This window comes from Ambystoma mexicanum, chromosome 6q, assembly GCF_040938575.1.
Source record: "Ambystoma mexicanum isolate Mex_15411 chromosome 6q, UKY_AmexF1_1, whole genome shotgun sequence".
Taxonomy (NCBI): Eukaryota; Metazoa; Chordata; class Amphibia; order Caudata; family Ambystomatidae; genus Ambystoma; species Ambystoma mexicanum.
The window spans coordinates 1,110,683,213-1,110,706,066 of NC_090937.1; the positions used below are offsets into that span (position 1 = coordinate 1,110,683,213).

Here is a 22,854-nt window from a genome sequence, read left to right on the forward strand (position 1 = left end):
TTGTAATGTTTCCGTGTTTGATGGTTGTAGTTTAGCAAGTAGTACGGCAGAAATAAATGACCACACTCATCATCTTAAGCAAGTTTAAACTTTTATTTCCTTTACTGTAAACTCGAGCTGCATTAACCTCTATTCTGTAGCTTGCTTTTTCGTAAAACCAGAAAGTGCATTCCACAACTTATTTTGCTACCTTTTTATCTCTTGGATTGTTTTTCAAGCAACTTAATGTAAGTTTGGATGGAGTCTATGTTCTTCTGTTTGACCCCATGCGAGCCAACCTCTCGCTAGCGACCTTCTCGTATTTAAAGTTCTGTTTAACTGTGGTCACTTCCGTTTTCTTTAGCGAGAGTAATGAGGATTGCCCAGGCTTACAGCCCAGGGTTGTCTTGATTTTATTAAAGACACGGAGGCGAACATTATGCTCATCTTTCTTTATTACTGCCATATCAGCACTTCAAAACACTTAAAGTGGGTATTTTCCTGTTTTCTTCCATGACTGAGAAAAGGGTAAATGCAATGCTTAAAGGTTCGGCAATTTCCCCTTATGGCACTACTAGTCCCATGATCCACCTGGTCCCCTGTAATCATGAGGCTCCTCTCCTCCACCTATCAGGTGCTTGCCTGGGGCATAAGAGCCTCCTACCCTAGGTTCTTTCCTCTTTCTTTGGCCAAACCAAAACTGCCTCTATGAACGTCCAACTTGCTCTAAACTAACTAGTCCAACACCAGGAACTCAACAGGTCCCTCGACTCTCTGGCTTCACTGGTCCAACGGGACAACATGCCTTGGTTAAGATCGAATTCTTGGATCCCTCAGTTTGCCTCAAGACGCCATCTGATAGTCTCCTACGAGGAATAGAAAAGAAACCATGAGGGTGGGAATGCGCTAAAGTTCTTGAACAGTACACACTTACATGAAAACCATCAAGACTTTTGCCATTCTGGGTGGGATATAATGCTTGCCTCTGTGTATTTAATAGAATCTAGACTACCCTGCGCTGTAAACCCGGGCAATCTTCATTCTATGTCAAGACAGGAGGCGAGCATCATGCTTGTTCAAAGCTCTCTACCACCCTATTATTTATATCTGAAACACTTGCTGTGAAGGCTCTAGATGCCATCACTCCCCTAGCTGAATGCGCCAAACAGACAAATCTATACTAGGTCATTGCATCACCTCTCTAACCCATCTAGCAATAGTCACTGTGGCTACGGCGTGATGGGGCTTTCTACGCACTAGAAGCAGTTGTGTTGCACCTTGTGGTCTAAGATGCGCTGTCGCCTCCTCATAATCCATTATACATTGCGCCATGCATAGTTTCTTATTCTCTGCGAAATAATGGTAGGAAATTATTCTTGAGTCATTATTCGTTCTCTTAGCTATGCTAAATGCTACTCCTTCAGGATAAATATCTTCTTGTCTATTTCTAATGCCTTGACATCTGACACACTCTGACATGCTGCTAAACATAGCAACTTCGCTAGCTTCCCTGAAAGCTGTGATCGAGAAAGGCTATCATTCTCTGGCCACCTGAGAAAGTGGCGAAATACGTCTCTAACGTCCCATAAATCTGCTTATTTTGGATCTGGCGGCCTCTTGAGCTTTTTTCATTTGAGAAGTAGCACGACCACAGGGTGTTCCCCTACCGGTCTCCCTTCTACTTTGTCGTGTCCTGCTGACTTGTATACCCCTAACATTCTATAAGCGCAGCTGTCTTGAAACCTATTCGCTAGAAAGTTGAGGATGTGGACTACAGGTGCAGAAACGGGATCCAGACCATGTTCTGGGCACCATTGGGCCCAACGGTCGCAAACGGCGCCATACCTCCGAATGGTGGAATGCGCCCAGGAGTCTCTGATGCAGTCTGCAGCGAGCTGCGAAATGCCCAGCAACTCCCATCTCTTCCTGAAACCCTGCTGGCAATCAAGTGTAGCGTGCCCGCCTCTAGCAATGGGTGAAGAAGGCCGGTCGGGCCGAGAAGGTGGCCTTGCTGATGAGTGAGTATCCTCGGAAAATCAGAAGAAAGCTCTATCGCTACTGGAAACCAGGCCTGGGACTTCCAAAACGTTAGTATCACCAGCTCCACCTCTTCTCAGGGGGCCTTCACTCGTGAGCATGTTGAACGGCGGGAAGGCATAGTGCACTGCCCTGCTCCATGGGTGTAAAAAGGCATCTGTCCCCGCTGCTCCCGGGTCTATTCTCCAACTGAAGTACTTGTGCGTCTGCGCGTTCAGTCCGGATACAAATAGATCTGTGTCTAGGGCCCAAATTTCCTGCAACTGCCTGAATATTTGCAGATGTAGCTTCCAATCGCTGGAGCCTACAAGATATCGTGAATTCCAGTCTATCACTTTGTTCTGTGTCCCTGGCAGGTACTTCGCTGCTCTTGAAATCTGGTGTTGAATGCAATGGTGCCAGAAATCCTTCGCTAACATCTTGGACTTGGTCCCTCCTTGCTTGTTTATGCAACGTACGGCTGAAATGTTGTTCATCTTGAGCAAGACGCAACATCTGACCCTGTCCTTGGTGAAGAATGGCTCCTGAGGTCCTAGAGTTTGGACATTTTAATCTGCCACAAAGATGTATGGCTATCTTAAAAGAATTAAGAAAGCCTATCACTAGGCACTGTTATTTTGACAAGTGGACGAGATTTGTAATTTTGTGACAGTCTAAATAAATTAACCACATAGAATGTACCCCCTTCCACACAACTTATATGCTCCACTTGGTAGATGCAGGGTTAGTATTCAACTCCTTTAAAGGTCCTCCTGGCGGCTTTGTCAGCCTACACCACCTCCCACAATAAAGTCTCTTGGTGGAAGCTACCTGTCATCAAAGCATTCATGGAAGGAGTAAAGTGACTCCGCCCTCCAATTTCAAACCCGCCGCCAGGTTGGGATCTCAATTTTGTATTTGCTAAGCTCATGGGACCACCTTTCGAGCCGATGCACAAGTCTAGTCTTAGTGGTTATAACTTCAATAAGAAGAGTTGGTGAAATGCAAGCATTGTCAGTGCAGGACCCTTTCTTTGTTGTACTCAAAGACAAACTTGTATTACGTACTCACCCTAGGTTCTCCCCTAAATTCATATCAAAATTTCACGTAAACTAGTCCATTGAGCTACCAGCTTTCTTTCAGCAACTCACCAGCTCAGCTGAGGTAAAAGTCCACACACTAGATGTGAGGAGGGCAGTCCTCTACTATGTACACAAGACCAGACGGCTAAAAAGAAAAACAGAACAATTGTTTGTCTCCATAGCGCCAGGCAGAGAAGGTGATCGCATTTCAAAGAATGCCATCTCCAGGTGGATAGTCTGATGTATACAATTGTGCTATTCCCTATCAACACTGCCTTTTACGCCCAGTGCTAACTCCACAATGAGTACAGGAGCCACTCTGCCTTTCATTGCAAATGTCCCTCTAGACCAGGATGCACAACTGATTTTGGCCAAGGGCCGAATGTACCTTACATGCTGCTAATAGTGGGCCGAAAAGTAAATGTGGGAGGGATGGGGGGGGCAGGGCGGTGCAGGACGCCTTTTCAACCCCCAATCCTCATTAGACAGATAGAAAAAGAATACGTTTTTGGAGGTGCACCGTCTTTATTTGTATTTTAAACTTACATTTTGTAGTATACATTGCCCATTCCACTTATATTATTTCTTTCTTTGCAAAGGACATATTGGCACTAGAATAAATATGCAAATCATACAGGATGAAACAGTGAACCAGACATACTTGTTAGTGAGAAACATTGCAGCGTTTCTCAGCTGTCAGTTTCTGGATCTTGGGCTCCAGTGAAGTTGTTCCTACTGTCAGGGTGGCATGGAGATGTTTGGTCATGGAGTCTTGTCCTTAGGCTGGATTTATGTAGTTTCATTTGTGAAAAAACTTGCTCACAAATGTAAGTACTGCCAAACGTAGGTACCATCTTTTAATACTTCCCGTGACAGATTGGGGAATTGAGTGTCCAGAGACTGATAGAAGGCTAATAAAGGCATATCTCTGTACTTACTTTTGAGTGCACTACAGCACTGAAGTTCAGTCACTTCCAGTTGCAGTTCAGGTTGCACACTGTCAACATCAGCAGAGAAAGGGTCTGCAAAAAGTTTAAAAGAGGCTCGGTTTGATTTGAATTGTGTGAAACTATTCTTAAAAACATTTTGCAGTTCCTTCATGACATTCACATGCCGATACCATCCTACATTCTTGTCATGGGGGGAAAACCTGCGCACATGCGGGGGTAGTGTACCAGCATCCCTTTCACCAGTTGAGCTGTCAGAAACCTTCGCTTTATTTCAAAGGCACAAACTCCCTCAAACAGATCCGATATTAAATTTTAAATAATTCAAATGGCCTGTCAGGTCAGTCAGAAAAGCAAAGTCCGTTACCCAGTCATTATTTTGCACAAGTGTCCATTCCCTTTTCATCAAGGAATGCTTTTATTTCGTGCTGTAAAGCAAAGAATCGCTTCAGCACATTGCCACAACTAAGCCATCGAACATTAGTGTGATATTGTACATCACCATAATCCGCCTTTATCTCTTCTAAAAACGCCTGAAAAAATCTGATTTAAAGAGCGTGCACGGACTAAATTAACAGTTTTCACAACAGAGTCCATCACTTAATGCCTCCTGGTGTATGATGCAGTGATAATCTTTTTTTAATGGACAGCCTTCTCGGCCAAGCGTCTTTTCAAGTAGCCAATAAAACTATTTTGCTCCCCAACCATTGCTGGCGCCCCATCAGCTGTCATGCCTACCAGAGTATTCCAAGGCAAATTTAAATCATCGATGACTTTTTGAAAGGCATTAAAAATGTCAGCATCAGTAGTCCTGCCATGCAAAGATACCAGGGAAGCCAGTTCCTGAAATACTTTGCATTGATTATCAACCACCCGAATGAAAGTTAAGAGTTGGGCTGTGTCACTTGCATCTGTGCTCTCATCAAGGGCTGCTGAAAAGAACTTAACATCCTTAAGTTGCATTATAAAAATAGTTAGCCATGTCTACAATACGTCGCTGGATACTCATCCGTGAAAGGGGAACACTTGTAAAAGCATCTTTTTGTTTTTCTATACATACTGCCTCGCAAATCTCCATCAGGCAGTCTTTTACGAAATCCCCATCTGTGAATGGACGTGCTGACCTTGCAATAAGTTGTGCAACCTTATAACTCGCCAAGGTGGCACATTCAGATTCTTTTTTTTTTTTCTGGACAAAATCACCCTGTTGCTTAGTCAGCTGTGTTTTTAACTCCCCAGCTTTCTTAATTCTTGCTTCCCCCTGAAGATCCTTATATTGTGAATGTTTATGGTGGCGGATATTATATTCCTTGGGGACTGCTACGCATTCGAAACAAATGAGACACAAGTACACATTAGGTTTTGACTCGATGAAAAAAAACTTCAGCCCACTCATCCTTAAACTGATGGTGCTTCTAGTCAATCTATCTTTTTATTTTTCTTTAAGTTTTTATTGGCATTTCTTTAAACCTGAACATTGGGACTCAACATTGTCCCATTTGAACCCCCCCCCAATCCCTCCTCCCTCACCGGTTATATTGTTCTTAGCGGTCCCACTGCTTCCCATTTTTTTCTGCTTCCGTCTTATCCTGTAAACATGTCCAGTATGCGGATTTTGTGTGGGCACCATTGCATCATATAGTCACTTTGGGGGGAAGTGATAGATTTTCTACAGTCTGTTGTGAATCTCTGCCGATCCCCTTGTATGTTGTATATGATTCTCTCCATTGCCACATATGTCCATATCCTGTGTAGCCATTCTTGATTGGTTGGGGGTATCATGTGTTTCCATTTTTGTGCTATTGCTAGGCATGCTGCTATGAGGAATCCCATGTAGTTTCTCTTTTGTGTCTTTGTGAGTGACCCCACATGCCGCACATCCATACTTCCTCTCCTAAGTTTTCTGCTCCCTTGAGGATGTTTTGCATTTGTTTTTTCACCACTGACCAGAATGGATGTAGTATCATGCAGTCCCACCAAATGTGTCTCCAATTTCCTATTGTCACATCCCCTCCAGCATTTTTCTGGCGATGTGGTGAACATTCTGTGGAGTCTTTCCGTGGTGTAATGCCATTGAATCATCATTTTTGTCCACGCTTCTCTTGTTTGGATCGCCCATGTCCATTTAGGGATTATTTGCCAAATGTACATCCATTGTTCCCTCGTGATTTGTTTCCCTAGCGTTGTTTCCCATTTCTTCATTTACTGCCATTTTATGTCTTCTGCCTGGGCGTCTATGAATTTATAAAGGGTGGAGACAAATTTATTTTCTCCCGTCTGGGTCATCATGTATGTCTCGAATGGGGTCAGGGTCCTTGTCAATGCTTATGTTATTCTTGGCGTATTGAGCCAGTTGTTCGTATTGGAATCTGTCCTTTTCCGTGAGGCGCAGTAGTTCCTGGTATTCAGTGTATGTTCTAATCTGTAGGCCATCATACATGTCTCCCACTTTCATGCAATCTGCTTCTCGCCATTTCTGAAATGCTCCTTTTTCCGTAAACGGAGGGAATTCTGGGTTGTCGAGAATTGGTATGAAGGGGCAGGATCTATTGTAAGTATTTCTCTCTTGGTTGCTCTGTCCCATATTTCCAAGATTATGCTTGTAATCTCGCTTATTCTGACATTTTGATGTCTGTGCTCGGGTCTGCTCCATAGTAAGTGGCGCAAATTTGATCTTGCGACTGCTCTGTCCTGCGCCTCCCACCATTTTTCTGATGTGTTTGTGATGCATTTGTTCAGAACCCACATTTGTGCTACCTCGTAGTACTTCCTGAAGTGGCGAAGCGCCATGCCTCCGTCTGACTTTTGTGCCGTGAGCGCCTGTTGTGACAATTTGGTTTTCTTGTTTTGCCAAATGTATTTTGTTATTATTTTGGTGAGTGTCTTAAAGAATGTTGCTAGTATCCGTATAGGAAGTGCTTGGAAATAATACAGTCGTTTGGGTAGTATTGTCATTTTTATAGCTGTTATTCTGCCCCCCCAGGATATTGCTAACGGGTTCCATCTGTCCAGGTCTCTTTACTTTTTCAATGAGTTTCGTGTAGTTCCCTGTGTAGAGATTCATTATCGTGGCGGTCAGTGCGACTCCTAGGTATCTCACCCCGTTCTGCGCGGTTTGTAGGTGTAATTCTTCCGTTAAGTTGTATATCTCTTGTTTGTCTCCGGCCAGGACCATTACCAACAATTTCTGTTTGTTTATTTTTAGACCTGATATTAGTCCGTAGTCGTCGAACTATTGTATGAGGAGGGGTAGTGTCTTGGTTGGTTCTGTTAGGGTCATCATCGTGTCATCCGCATATGCTGCTGTCTTGTGTGTCTACCCCTCCCCTCCCCATTTCTATGCCCTTGATGTCGGTAGCCGCTCTTATCTTTGCCAGTAGGGGTTCGAGGAAAATTGCATACAGCAGGGGTGATAGTGGGCAGCCCTGTTTGGTGCACCTTCCTGTTCTGATTGGATCCGAAAGTTCTCCGTTTACTGCTATCCTTACCATTGGTGAGTTGTAGTTGGCTCGAACCATGTTATATATGTGTTTCCCATGCCCATTTTTTTTAACGTTGCAAATAGCATAGTCCATTCTACCCGGTCAAATGCTTTTTCCGCGTCTACCGATAATATGACTGATGGGGGTTTTTGTGATTCCGGCTTTCTCTATGAGGTGTGCTATTCGTCATTCGTCTAATGTTGTTGTGGGTTTTCCCGTTTGGGATGAATCCTGATTGTTCTTGATGTATCAGTTTGGGGAGTAGGGGTGAGAGCCTGTTGGTGAGTACCTTTTGTATAGAGTTTAGCGTCGATGTTGATTAAAGCTATTGGGCGATATGAGTTCGGGTTTTCTGGGTCTTTCCCTTTCTTGTGGAAGACTAGTATTTTTGCCTTGTTCATTGAGGTTGTGATATTGGTCGTGTCTTTAAAGGTATTAAAGAGATGTGTTAGGATGGGGGTTAGAATTTCCGCATATGTTTTGTAGAAGGCTGCTATGTAGCCATCCGGTCCTGTTTTGGGTATGTCTCTAATTGCTCTTGCTACCTCCTCTGCTGTTATTGGTTCGTCTAGTGCTGCTTGTTCATCTGATGTTATGGCTGGTAGTGTTCTCTCCTTTAGAAAGGCTGCCTGCTCCTCTTCATTCTGTGTTGTGTACAGTTTCTGGTAATTATCTCTGAATATTTCATTAATGTCTTTTTGATTGTGTTTTCTTTATTCCTTGTCCGTCTTTTAGTGTTTGTACCGTTTGGTTTTGTTGTTTCCCTTTTAATTGTCTTGCTAGTAATTTATCCGTCTTATTTGATTTCATTGCATACCAATGTTTTGTGTGGAGTACTTGCGTTTCTGCTCTTTTGGTCCTGAGTATATCTGTCTGACTCTGGACGTGTCGATATGCCCTCCTTTATTTTCAAGGACGTGTTCTTTGTCATTACTTCTCTGATCTCTTCCAGTTTTTTTTTCAAATTCACTTTCCAATTTGCATGATTGCTTGTCTTTTTGTGCTTTCAGGGCTATTATTTGTCCGCGTATCACTGCTTTAAAGGCTTCCAAAATGGTGCTTGGATAAACTTCTGGAGTGTCGTTCTGTTCGAAATAGTCAACTATCTTTTCTTCAAAAAAAAGTAAAAAAAAAAAAACTATCTTTTCTCTGATTGTTACCTTCGAGACTGGGTCTTGTATGATTTCCCTGGGGAGTGTCCAATGCCATAGGCCTGAGCGTTTGTGGATTTTAGGAAGTGAAATCCATAGTGGGGCGTGGTCTGAAAGCGATATTTGGCCTTTCTTTATATCCTGGATCTCCCCTACTAGGCTTCCTGTGACCCATATATAGTCGATTCTGGAGCTCGTGTTGTGCACATGTGAATGTGTACCCCTAGGTTGTGCCTCTGAGTCTCCGCCATACGTCTTCTAGAGCCATCTTGCTCATCTTTTAGCGCTTGTGAGGGTATCCCTTGTTGCGAGTTCTTGGGATTTGAGTGGTCTTCCCTCTGGGTCCATGTGAGATTGAAATCTCCTGTTAGTATCGCTTATCCTTCTGCAAAGTTTTCTAATTTGTTCAGCGTTTCTTTAATGAAGCCATCCTGGCCTGTGTTTGGGGCTTAAAGCGTAGCTAAGGGTTTTTGGCGATTTTTTATCTGGACCTTCGCGGACAGATATCGACCATTTTTGTCTGTTGTGCTTTTGATTTGTACGTTGAGGTGGTTGGTGAATGCTATCATGACTCCTTTTTTCTTCTCTTCGTCGTAGGATTGGAGAATTTGGTTGAAGCCTCTTATGCGGATTTGGCCTTTCCTTTTTTCTGAATGTGTTTCTTGGAGCATTATTACATCATACTTCTCTCTGTGTAGGAAGTGTTTATTTTTGGCGTGTTCAGCCCTCTGATGTTATACGTTAATATTAAGCACAGCAGTCTGGGCAGTACTACACCTGCAACAAATCCGCCCTTCCCATTACTGAAAGGGGTAATCTAGCCCAGAACTTCATAGAGCCCTTAACACCTTCTAGAGCCTGCGGTGACGTCTGTCCTCTGTAGGATCATGGTTCAGATTAACCCCTAAGTATGTAAACATGCCCACTTTCCATTGCAAGGTAAGTACCGGTAACTCTTCCTGCCCCCTCCCGCGTAGTCTTGCGATCAGGAATAACTAACTTTTCCTTGCTAATTGTGATCTCTGACAGAGTAGCAAAAAGCTCCATAGATTCCAGTATCAATTCTAGATTTGCCTCTGGTTTCTGGATGTATAAAAGGGTATCATCAGAATATAGAGATAACAAATGTCTGGTTTCATCAATTACAATACCTGCCTCTATGTATTCTGTTCTAAGGTACTGGGCAATTGGTTCCATGGCGAGAACGTACAGCAGTTCCCATGCATCTGAAATGTTCCTACCCGTCTTTACTCTTGCCATCGGTCTTGTGTACACTAGCTGAACCCACTTGATGAATGCTAGTCCAAAACCAAATCTACGCAATGTTGCGTAGAGCCAGTCCCATTTCACTGAATCAAATGCTTTTACTGCGTCTAACGTGGCTATGGCACACAGTCTCCCATGCCGCAGTCCTGTGCATATGGTGTAATCGCTGCAGGTTCCAGACAATGCTTCGTCTCGGAACATACCCCGTTTGGTCTGGCTGCACTAACTTGGGTATTACTGTTTTCATCCTATTCGCAAGTATGGACTTAAGTATTTTATTATCCTGATTAAGCAATGAGAGTGGTCTGTAAGAGCCACATTCTAACTGGATTTTATGAGGCTTAAGCAGGGGTATGATGATCGATTTGTCTGAGACTGAGCAGAGGGCCCCCCTTTCGTAAGCGTTCTCAAATGTACTGAACAAGTGGGGGAACAATTCAAGAACGTATTGTTTATAGAATTCGCTAGGTTGTCCGTCTGAGCCCGGCGTCTTCCACAATCACTGGGTTGTCGACTGGCTTTTTATATCTTCTAAGGTGATGGGCGCATCTAAGCTGTCTTTTTCTTCCTGGCTCCTGGCTCAGCACCGAGAGCTTGATCTTGTTTAACACCTCCGTCAAGTGAGTGCTTGATATCGGAGGTCCCCCTTGATACAATTCTTGGTAAAATTCTCAGTCGCATTCACTCCGTTCTGGGTATAGCATACTTCCCGCTGCCTCGTGTTAATTGCATGTATGAGGTGCTGTGGTGCCTCGTTTTTATATTACCAAGCTAACAACCGTCCGGGCTTATCTCCCTCCATATGCTGTTTCACTGTCTATTTAGCTAAACTGTTGGCCCAGTCTCTCCCAACAGTCTATACGTTTCTTTATTTCCCCCATTTTCGCCTCCTTGTCTAGGTGTTTACTGGATTGCTCTAATTTGCTCAATTGCTCCTCCGCATCAGACACTTCCTTAGTTAGGGTTGCCTGCATGCTACTGGAGCCCGCTATAGCGGTCCCTCTGACTACCACCTTCAACGCTTCCCAGAAAGTTCATCCACTGGGTACACTTCCCAGATTATGCAAAACATACTCCTTAATGCTGTCCCAAAATAAGGGATCTCTAAGCGATTCGCTTCTAAGTCTCCACGTGGGTATCTGGCCTATTGGTGGGGGCTGGAGGGGCACATATTGCCATTGCAAGCTAAGCGGTGCATGGTCTGATAACTCTACCTTTTATACTCCAAGAAAATTATCTATCATCGTTATACCCCATGTGGCGCTGAAAAGTGTGAATAGTGTCTGGATGTTGCCCTCTCCAGGCCTCCACCAAAGCAATGAAGTCCAGGAGAGTCTGTAATGTCTTTGCAGGCGGTGCCACTTTGGTGTATCTAGCACCTGATCTATCCATCAATGTGCAATTAAAATTCTCCCCCAAACCCCCGCGTGCCCCAATATCATATCGCTGTCCCTAATATGAACCCAGTCGAGGATATAGAGTTTAAAAGAACCTAGCGGCACTGTGATTAATATGTACGCACCCAACTAAACGTGCAACTCTATGTTCGAGGAGGCTTTGTACAAGCACAATTCTGCCCTAATCACCCGCTTTAACATGCGTGACCTTAAAGGGTACCAAGGACACTATCCATATTAGGATTCCGCAGGCATAGGCGGAATACGTGGAACCAAATACTTGTCTTTTCCATCTCCCTGTCAATAGTGCTTGTTTTTCCGCTTTGAGGTGAGCTTCCTGAATCTTAGCTATATCCACTTTGCACCCCTTAAGGTACTAATATACTCTGTTTTGAGGGGATTTGTACCTCCGACACATTCCACATCTATGACGGGTAATCACCACAGCTGTACTGCTTCAGAAAAATTTTCGCCGTCGATACGCTGTCCTCGAGGACCTGTTAAAGTAGGACGCACGACGCCCGTAGCCTCAGTTCTGTTTTTTCCACAAATGTATTCGCTTCGGAGATCTCGGTGCGCCTCGGATGACTGTGACGATTGCCAGTCTTTGACATAGACATAGAAGGCCTTGCGGAAGAAGAAGCCATCTGTAGGTAGGGTTTCCAAACCCCGAAAGTCGAAATCCGCTGGGCTTTCGACCGACGATTCGAGGGGCGACTCTCCGTGTCTGTGTAAGTCTAGGGGGTCTCGGTCTCGGTTCCGGAGTGGTTCCCGCCATTCCTCTGCCTCTTTTAGGCACTCGCGGAAGCGCCGTCACAGGTCACTTTCCTCGTCCGAGGATTCCGACAGACGGCGGGTAGCTTGTCCTACCAAGCATTCCTTTCCTGCAGAATGGGACGCATTTCGTAAGGAAATTATGGCAATTTTTCGAATTGCAGGGCTCTGTTTCATCCGCGCCTTCGAGAGAAGTCAGCAAGGAACAAGCTAGGGCCACCGCTCGCACGTCTTCGGGCTCGGGCGGTCAGCGCGATCATCGGGAGCCATCGAGGTCCCGATCGGACAAGGTAGATCGCTCTAGCCATGCCCGCTCCAGGTCCCGGTCCTCGATGCCCTCGAGACCGTCTGAGCCTGTGAGGTCTTCTAAGAAGACGTTGACGCCATTGGCGCCATGTCCGTCGCGGGACTCTCAGAGGCGGAGCCTCGAAGTCGTCGACGCCATCGGCGCCGAGGCAGTCAAAGGACACGCTTGGGGCACCGCCCTCGAGGCCTGTGTCGAAGCCATCTGCGCCCCGTTCGACGTCAAGGCCGGTTCCGTTGAAGCCCTCGACGCCTTTTGTGGAGGCTTTACCGGAGGTACCCCGTGCATCGGTGGAAACTCTGAGGAAGGCCCTGAAGAAGTCGGGGAGGCCTGTATTTGAACCTTTTTCTGTGCCTTCATCCAGGGATTTATTCCAGCCTCTGGATTACATCTCTGAGATGGATGAAGGGTCTGATGAAGGTTTGGTTCCTGATGAGGTTCCTGACGAGCTCTTGTCTGGTCATAGCCAGTTGGAAGACCTGCATCAGTCTTTGCACGACGGCAGTGTTCTGGACACCTCTCCGGAGGTTGAGTTCGGTAGGCCTGAACCTGGCATGCATGCCGAGTCTTCATACCGGCATCTCATGTTGAGGGTGACTGAGTACTTGGGGTGGTCTGCGCCACCAGTGGATTTTCTGCAGGATGACCTGACGGATATCCTTGACCAAGGTCCACCCACTGACCCGGTGCTGCCATTTCATATGGCTTTACAGAGAAGGGTGACGGCGGCTTGGACTGCTCCGGAGAGTCTCCCGGCAGTGAGCAAGTTGTTGCCGAAAAAATACCATCCAGCCAGTAGTGACCCCTGCTACTTCATGATGCATCCCACTCCGAAGAGTTTGGTGGTGCAGGCCGCTATGGCCCCGGCAAAGCAGGCATCGTACCCTACCATCCCTCCTGATGGGGACGATAAAAGTTTTGATGGCTGGGCGAAGAAAGTGTTTACTTCAGGGGGGGGGTATGGCTTTACAGGCAGCCAACTCTGTGTGTGCCTTAGCACGTTTCACTCACACTCTGTGGAATTTTCTTTGGCGGCTGAACATATTCCCAAAGGGGAGGAACGGGATGGTTTTCTTGCCCCCCGTTCAGGATGCCATGTGTGAATCCGTTCAGTCGGGTCTGTACATGGCAGACTATCAGCTGGTCCATGACGGCGAGCACCGTGATGCGCAGATTTCCGTGGTTGCGGAAGTCGGGGGTTTGCTCCTGATGTACAGGCCCGGCTTCTCAACATGCCCTTTGTTGGTGTACATCTTTTTGGCAGCAAGGCTGACGAGAGCCTCGAGAGGTTGCAGACCTCCAATGCTGCAGCAAAGTCGTTGAGCGCTGTAATTCGCCAATCTCTGCCTTTTTGTCCTAGGGGAACGAAATGGAGGGGAGGTTCCTTTCGATACTACTCGTCTTTTGGTATATCGAGGGGAGCGGCCAGTCAAAGGGGCCAACGTATGAGTACCAGAGGTGGAAAACAAGGTACTCGAGGTGCCAAAGAGGCTCGGGCAGTTGCCTCTTTCCCTCAGGCACTGCCGCAGCCCCTTCACCTCAGTCATGAGGCCATGTCCCATGGTTCGCTGGTTAGGGGAAGGCTGGCACAGCAACTTGTAGAATGGCGTGCCATTACTTCAGATGTGTGGGTTCTGGAGATCATAGCCCACAGCTACTGTCTTCCTTTCCGGCAGAGGCCTCACGACAATCCACCAGGGAATCTCTTTGTAGAGTCCGGATCCGCTCCTTGCGCAGGAAATTAAATCCCTGCTGGAGAAAGGCACCATAGAACTGGTGCCTGTAGCGGAGAGGAACAAGGGATGATATTCCCCATATTTTTTGATCCCGAAAAAAGACTGGGGATTGAGACCCATCATGGACTTTCGTGGTTTGAACAAGCTCCTCAGGAAGGACAAGTTCAAGATGGTTACTCTTTCTCAAGTCCTCCAGGCCCTTCAATTTTAGGACTGGTTGGTGTCTCTCGACCTCCAGGACGCTTACTTTCATGCGCCGATTCAACCCAAGCACAAGAAGTACCTGAGGTTTGCAGTTGGCGACTTCAGTTTCGGGTCCTGCCGTTCGGATTGACCTCCGCCCCGAGGGTCTTCACCAAGCTCGTGGTGGTGGTGGCAGCGTATCTCAGGAAAGGGGGGGGGTGTCGACAGGCGTGTCTGTAACACTATCCCTATAGTGACATGTAGAGTACCCAAAATCCCTCATGGGTCGACGTCTCTCAGATTATTTTTTTCCGCCCAGAATCTGGTCGCCTTACGCGGAGCTCGTAAGAGACATTGCCATTACTCGACCTTTGGTCGTTTTTTGTTAATCGTTAACTATCATCACCTCAGCCCTCTTTCGACCGCCATTCCACACCGCCGAGACCAGATCTTCGATGGACGGTGATCCTATCGGTGCTACTGACCACGTGGCCTCGCCGGCCTACACAGTAGGGAGAGTGGGGTCGGGGTGGACATTTCTGTTTCTTCTAGAATGCCCTCCCCCCCACCCCCCCTTTCTTTCCGGGTCGTTATCACTTATTACGTCCTCAGCTATGGAGAGGACTCCTTTTTAGATTTTGCCCTGTTTGTAAAGGCAAATTTCTGTGGAAGGACAACTACAAGCGGTGCAACCGCTGCTTACCCCTCGAACACAACGAGGCTGGTTGCGTGGCCTGCCAGCTCCTTTGACCAATAACTCTACGGAATGCAGGGTCAAAAGGTGGGCAGCCTCCGGCTCTCGCTCCGTGGCGTCTGTCCCTGGCCCCGACAGGGACAGTTCTGGCCCTGCTTTTGGGGATGTACACCCCGGTGATGCTGACGGACACAAACAAGTCACTAACCACACAACCCACGGTCATTCGAGTAAATCGAGGAAGGCCTCAGTGCCAATGGAGACGCCGACACAGCTGGCGGCCTACACCGACCGTAAGGGCCGGCAACCGCTTCCCGCAGCCGCATGCACGCCTAGTCACTGGGCCGTCTAATACAAAGGGCGCTACCACTAAAATATCATCCGTTAAAAACGCCTTGGTAGAAGGCGTCCGTCGACAGCAAGGTTCGGGCCCCCCGAAAACTACTCACAATGAGCCCCCTACTGAAAAGATGGTTGTGGAAAGCAGTCTCCCAGGACTCTAAGAAATGGCTGGTGAAGGAGTCAACAAAGCCCGCTCAGGTCAGAGACGCTGAAAACTAGCGAAGGTGCGCCGGGAACGCCGGAACCTCCTCCCTAGGTCGAAAAGAGTGCCCCAGAGGTACTTCTCCACTGTCGGGCCCACAGGAAGGCTTCTCGGAGGGCGACGGGGGTATTTCCTCCACTTTATGGGAGAGATCTCATAAATACTGAGGATTTAAAAGACCCTGTAGGGGGCTTTGAAGAAGACCTCGACATGGGTGAGCCACAGCCTTGGCAGTCCCCAAGGGCGTCAACTGACCCTGATACTTTGGATCTGGTCTCTCCACAGACTACGCCTGTCAGAGATCCTTCACTTGTGGACAAACAACCCACATTTAATGCCATGCTACGCAAGGCGGCGGCACACTTTCAAATTGATACGGGGGAAGACTACCCCAGAAGTCGATTTTGTTGAAAGAATAATCAAAGAAAAGCCACCTGCTAACCAAGCCATACCGCTCCTCGTCTCCATCAAGAGACGCCTCATTCCCTCTTTATCTATACCAGCCTTCGAGGTGTGAACCCACGGATCGAGAAGCTTTTTAGCCCCCCACATCCCTTATATATTAGGGGTCATTCCATACCAGATTCTCTGGTGGTGACCACCATGAGAAAAATGGCTGGGGTTGCGCTGTCCACCAGTGAAGCACCTCCCGATAGAGGGGGAAAAGCTATATGCTCTAGGGAAAAGGATTACATCCTCTGCAGCATTTGCCTCAAGTATTGCCAACAATACAACTTTGTTGGCTAGTTATGCTGATGCCCAATGGGGCATGTTGCGCCAAGGTCTACAAGAAGCACCCCCGAGCCTTTTCGTACCCGCTTATTGGCCACCGTCACAGAAGACAGTCAAGTGAACCAAAGCATCATCAAGAATACTTTAGATGCTGCAAAAAGACATGCATGGCTTAGAAACTCCGGTTTCAAGCCAGAGACACAGGTGTTACTCATTAAGAAACCCCTTGAGGATTCCAACATGATTGGTAAAGCAGTTGATGACGCACTGGAAACAGCTAAGAAGGAGCATGAAACATTAAAAACCCTGGACCAAATCACGAGACACCCAAATAAGCGCGGATATGACAATGGGCGCCTTTTTCGTGGCCAAAGACAAACTCGACAACAATACACCTCAGCCAGCAACTGCTCCGCCCCCTCAGGTAACCAGTGCTTACAACACGCAGTATGCTCAAAGAGTCCAAGGTCGTGGCAACGGAAGAGGTCGGGGGCCTTACTCCTAGAGGCTCCCAGGCCACCGCCACCAAATGACCCGAAAATTGGTCTCCCCTCCCATGCATCCCTGGTTGGGGGCCGGTTAACATCCTTTCTGCGGGCATTGGAGGGGATTACCACAGACCGTTGGGTACTGTCACCAATAGCCCACGGTTACTGTATAGAGTTCAGCCGGTCCCCGACATTCAGACCTCCAAAGGGAAGACGTCTGACACCAGAACACCTTCTCATCCTTCTTCAGGAAGTGGAATCGCTGCTGCAAAAAGGAGCCATAGAGGTTGTGCCTCTGTCACAGTTAAAGGAGTGTATTTATTCAATGTACTTCCTTGCTTCCTTGTACCCAAAAAAGGATCTAACCATGTGCCATGTATTAGATCTGCGCCCAGTGAACAAATTAGTAAAAACTCAAAAAAAAATGTATGGTGACTTTGTAGGAGGAAATCCCCTGCTAACACAGGAGGATTACATGGCAACACTGGACATGAAAGAGGCATACTTGCATATTTCAATGTTGCCAGCGCACAGGAAAATATCTCCGGTTCATGATGGAAGGCAAACACTATCAGTTCAAGGTGCTACCCTTCGGCATAGCTTCAGCACCAAGGGTATTCACGAAGGTACTGGCAGTGGCAGCAGTACCTCTGCGCAGGTTATCCATTCCAGTTTATCCTTACCTCGACGACTGGCTCATAACGGGATTCTTACAAAACGTGCCTCTCAAATACCCAAAAGACTATAGACCTCCTGTTCCACCTGGGCTTCTCCATCAACGGGAAGTCCAGTCTAGACCCCAGTCAAATCAAACAATCCTTAGGGGCTCTAATTCGAACAAGGGATGGCCTTGTCTTCCCCTCCGAGAGGGTCCAAAACATGCTGTTTCAGATCCCTCAGTATGTAGTCGGTCGAGAGGTGACGGTACGCAAAGCCATGTGGTTGCTAGGAATGATGGCGTCATGTATTTACTTGGTTCCTCGCGTGCGCCTGCGCATGCGCCCAATGCAAGAGTGGCTCAACAGCCAGTGGTGTCAGGCCAACGGACAATGGGACGATCTGGTGGTTGTTTTTTCGCAAGCCCTGTTTCTCTCGCTGTGGTGGTGGTCGAGGGAGAACCTCGTGAATGGGAAGTCCTTCACCACCCCCGCAGTGGAAGCCACTCTAACCACAGACGCATCCCTCACAGGATGGCGGGCTCACCTGTCCCATCAGACTACACACAGAGTTTGGTCATCAAGTGTGGCGTCCAACCACATACATTTGCTTGAATTGTTGGCGGTGTTCAAAGCACGAAAAGCCTTCCAGACACATCTGCAAGGGAAGACAGTACTGATCCTCACGGACAGCACCACGGCCATGTACTACCTCAACAAGCAGGGGGGCACTCATTCTCCAGGACTGTCTAGTCTATCCCAAAACATCTGGAAGTGGGCTCTCAAACACATGTTCCTGTTAGAACAACGTGTACCAGGGGAACTCAAACTTCTGGCAGACAAACTCCGCAAAGACTTCCCTCTACCAGCAGAGTACGAATGGCGCTTACACAGAGACATTATCTTCAACATGTTTGCAGAATGGGGTTTACCAGAGATCGACTTGTTCGCAACTCTGGAGAACGCCCAATGCCAAGATTACGCCTCCAGGTACCCCCAGAACCGCTCCAAAGGAAACGGTCTCTGTATAACATGGTCAGGGAAATTTGTTTAAGCTCTTCAACCGCCACCCCCCCACCCCTCCACGACTCCCCTTCTGAACAAAATAGTGCACAAGATGCACCAGGAACCAGTCACAATGATACTGGTAGCTCCCATGTGGGCCCGCCAACCCTGGTTCGCTCATCTGATGGAAATGTTACTATCTCCTCCGGTGAAACTTCCATGCCCATACAACATCTCACAAGGCAAGGGCCTGACCTTGCACCCATGCCCACAGACCCTGAATTTGGCAGCCTGGCTCCTGAGATCATAGAATTTGGACATTTACAGCTTCCTCAGAGATGCATGGACATTCTCAGAGAAGCGCCAAAACCTAACACTTGTTACTGCTACTCCAGTAAGTGGAAACGGTTTGTCATCTGGTGTAACTCGAAGAACAAGAACCCTGTTGACTGCTCTCCCACGCATATTGTCCTATACCTGACTCATCTACTGGACTCGGCTCTAGTCTTTAATTCCATTAAAGTTCACTTAGCCGCGCACTCCGCCTACACTACGTCACAACATAAGGTGTCATGGTGGAAAGTTCCAGTGATTAAAGATTTTATGGAGGGAGTGAAGAGGATTCACCCTCCTATTTCAAACCCAGATCCCGGGTGGGACCTGACCGGCGTGTTGACCAGGCTCATGGCCCCCCCCCCCCCCCCTCCTTTGAGCTTCCTTGGGTACCCATGCCGCAAGCTATAATAAAATATATATATATATATATATATATGACACCAAAGGTTTCTGTTCAACATTGTTGATTTGGTACGCAGTGGACAGGATAAAGCAGAGAAAGAAACAACTACGTATCTCACCCTGGCAGATAGATGTATATTATATATGATATGCATTACTTACCGTAAAAGCATTTCTGATGGTTGTATCTGCTTAGATTCACATGCTGTGCATAGTCCGACATCCAGTGGTCACCGCAGAGTATTACATCTATGATATGCGACAATGAGTTCGCTGCCATCTTTAGGGAGTGGATGGAGCAGGCAGGGAGTTACTTACTGGGCAGTTCATTAATATGAGATTAACGAAAGGGGGAATGTTGGGAAGCGGGGGCAATTGTCGAAGGCCCCCAAGAGGTTGCAAATGTGGCCACGGCCCAAGACTGTGTTGTAGATACTTTGGGAGCACATAGGGGGTGGTGTCGTCGGGGATGTAAGAGAATAGATGTAAATTGCAAACACCATTTTAGAAAATAGCAGCCATCTTTGAATGAAAGGCCTGGTGCTGCACTGCAGCCAGGACAGTAGACCCGGGCACAGAACACAGACTGGGGCGGGTGTGGGACAGGCCAGACTCGCACAGATCCATAAAACTCATTGTCGCACATGTAACCCAGAAATAATTCACCCTGTAAGGCCATGAGGGGTATAGCTCCCAAACTGCTTTGATATATACTCCAGTAGATGCCTGAAAGATCCTCTCCAAAAGCTGTTGGTGCTGCTAATTTTGCAAACTGCGTGTCACGCAGGAGACTTGGGACACAAGTTTACATGTTTATTTTTTGAATCTGACGCAGTTATGCCACCCTCTTTTTGACCTCCCGTAGTAGCATAAGCGGTATTTTGTGTAGCTGGTTCCTTGCTTTATTTACATCGGTTGTTTTGTGTGTGGTATTCATTGTAGTTGGTTTTGAAAAGTCGGCATTAATTACACATGTTCTGTCTTTGTAATTGGATGCATTTTTTTCTTTTCCTTGTAGTTGGTTGGTTCATTACCTGCTGATGGTTAGGTTAAAGTTTACTTCTGCCTACTGTCTTGGAATTCATGAAGTTACATGAAGATATTGTACTCGGTGATACAGTGAGTACAAACAATCTGGCTTTGGCAAGTAATTAGTTGTTTGGAATGTTGATCATTGCGAAATTCCTGTTTTTAATGGGTGGGCAGTTTTTCTATTTTACCACATGGATCCTTTATCATAGCAGTTCTCTGCTTTCCTTGTGCATACCCTGTACATCATCTTTGGTTACCTCCGCCAGTCCATTTCATATGACTCATCTGTAAAGGTAAAGATCTGCAATATTTCCCTGCATCTTACTTTTCTTGATAGTGTTCTGATTGGCATTTTTATATAGTCTCAAAATGTCTTTCTGGAAGGCACTTAAGCACACTTGTTAATGACTACTATGCGCTACTTATGTATTTCAGTGGTTTGTATGAAAGTCAAAAGTATGGTACATTTTTATTGATGCCACCCGCTTTGTTATATACATTTCCCCTCCGTATGCAGCTTAGTGTCGACGTAGGCATTCTCATTCTCAGAATTATTGTCTCCTCCTTCACCAATTTGTGTTAATCTCATCTCCCTTGTGGGAGTCGAAACTTCTTAATCAGGAGAGGAACTAATTTAGTGCACTGCTGTTGAATTATGTGCATATTCCTAAGTGTTAACGGACAATCGCTGTTTTATCCAAATTGGGTGTGCTAGTATTTCACTCATCTGCTTGGGTATTCTTAATCACTTAATGTATTTATTTTTTTGTTTGCTGGGTCAGCCGCATCTTATTTTTCAAGTGCTTTTCGGTCTGATAATTAAATCTTCACTTGGGGAACGGGAGTACATAACAAAGGTCATCCCCATTTTAATACAAGTGTTTTGTGATCTTTCTGAATCTGAGCTAGTTGATACTAGAGACTAACACTCGTGCATAACCCTTGCAAACTCGTAACTCTGGGATATGACCTGAACCACAACTACCTTTCATCTGCTTTCCATCCTTGGAACTCTGGAGTTGTTAGGGAACCTGATCCGTCACATCTAATGTTCTTAAGTTTACCAACATCAGGCAACATTTAAGAATGAATTTAGGAGAGCAACATGTCTTCAGACCCTCTAGTTAGTCTCTCGTTTGTACATCTTCAGTTGGTAGAAAAAAAGGCAACTGGAGGTCAACTGAAATTAAATAAATGCTGCACTATTCTGTAGCATACCGAAAGAAAGGGCACATTTTTCTTTGCCTGTGGCATCCATAAAACCTAAACCCTTTAAGAATGTTTTCCCAGTGAGCTTATTAGGTCCGATGCATACATTTGTTTTCTAAAATTGATTTGGGTTTTGCTTAAACTTTTTTTCAGAAACCAACTTAATTGAGCAATTTTGTATAATTATTTATTTTTGTTTTTTTGGTCAGTATCCAAATCGAACTCTACTTTTGTCTCCTACCCCCAGCACATATTCTGCACACAGCCAATTCCTGGCTTTGACACCTGCGTGGGAGGGCTTCTCATTCCCAGATTCCCTTCAACTATAAGCAGTCCCAATAAGCAATCTAATATGATTAACTGGTTAGCAGCCTACACATCTGAAGGCTGTCACACGCCCCGCCCCCTTCATGACTTAACATGATGCCGCCATGCTCGCAACTTCCTCCATGAAAGTTAGTCACCAATAAGGGCGACCCTTGCTCCTTTTTTTTGTTTTCGTTTTTCTTGTCAAAACAGAAAATAATACATTCCAACAAACACTAGAAATTGTCCCAGCTATCCTTCACCCAATGTTTTAATTTCCCTTCATGTTGTGAATGAAGTCCGTACATTTTGTCCCCCTTATGTTTCCAATTCTTTTTCCTCTCTCCTGCTCTTTTGACCCAGTTTGCTTTTCATCCGACAGACTACAGTTGACTGCCAACCTGGGCAGTGGATCTCAATTTGCCTCTACACTGTCAAGTCTTGGCACTTTAAGACAACTACAAGGGTGATGGGTGCAGTATAAAAGACCTTTTTTTGGAGAAAAGTATACTACATTTTTAAAGCTAGACTTTATTTCAGATAGAACTTCATGCTGGATTTCAAACTCTTCTTAGAACTGTAATAATGGATGGTATTGCCCAATTTAATCTTATTGATCTTGGAAGGATTAAGTGCTGTGTTGCACGTAAGGTATAAAATCTTCATCCTATAGGCTGAATACTGAAGTCTGATTGGAGCGATTCATTCGCAGAGCCAACTTGCTGCTGATGCAGTGAAAGTGTGTGTGATGCTGGAAATGCATCAGAGGGACAGGGCCTCCGTATTCTTTTTATCGTGTGTTCTGTCGTGTTTTCCGTGCAGGAATTCATGTGGGACTCCTGGTGGTGCATCTGACCCATGGGATACCCTTACGGCACCCATGGGTGGGCTATAACCCTGTGCTCCTGGTGTATGTTTTTGGGCACCTGTGGGTGGCCCCACAGAGCAGAGTACGGGCTGGTGGCAGCTCCGTGCTGAATTGAGTGGTGCCCTGAGCGTCCTCCATTTTGGGATGCCCAGGCCCTCTCATTGGAATCGGTAGATTCCTGATGGTGACAAGATGGCCCCTGTGGCCGCTTGCCCTCCATCTCCTGTTACCTTGATCTTCCCAAAGTCCCGGGAAGCCCTGGTTC

The 22,854-nt window shown here is 46.4% G+C and overlaps 1 protein-coding gene across 2 annotated transcripts in view; it reads left to right on the top strand.

The window, feature by feature from the left end:
• The window catches only part of FRYL (FRY like transcription coactivator), a 3,055,992-nt gene that overhangs the window by 64,926 nt on the left and 2,968,212 nt on the right, over positions 1–22,854 (top strand). The window contains exon 2 of one of the 2 annotated variants that reach the window (XM_069631695.1): positions 20,193–20,293. The exons of the other annotated variant lie outside the window; for it this stretch is intronic. The gene's annotated coding sequence lies outside the window, so the exon portion shown is untranslated. The remainder of the gene's footprint in view (positions 1–20,192; positions 20,294–22,854) is intronic. 2 annotated transcript variants of the gene reach the window in all.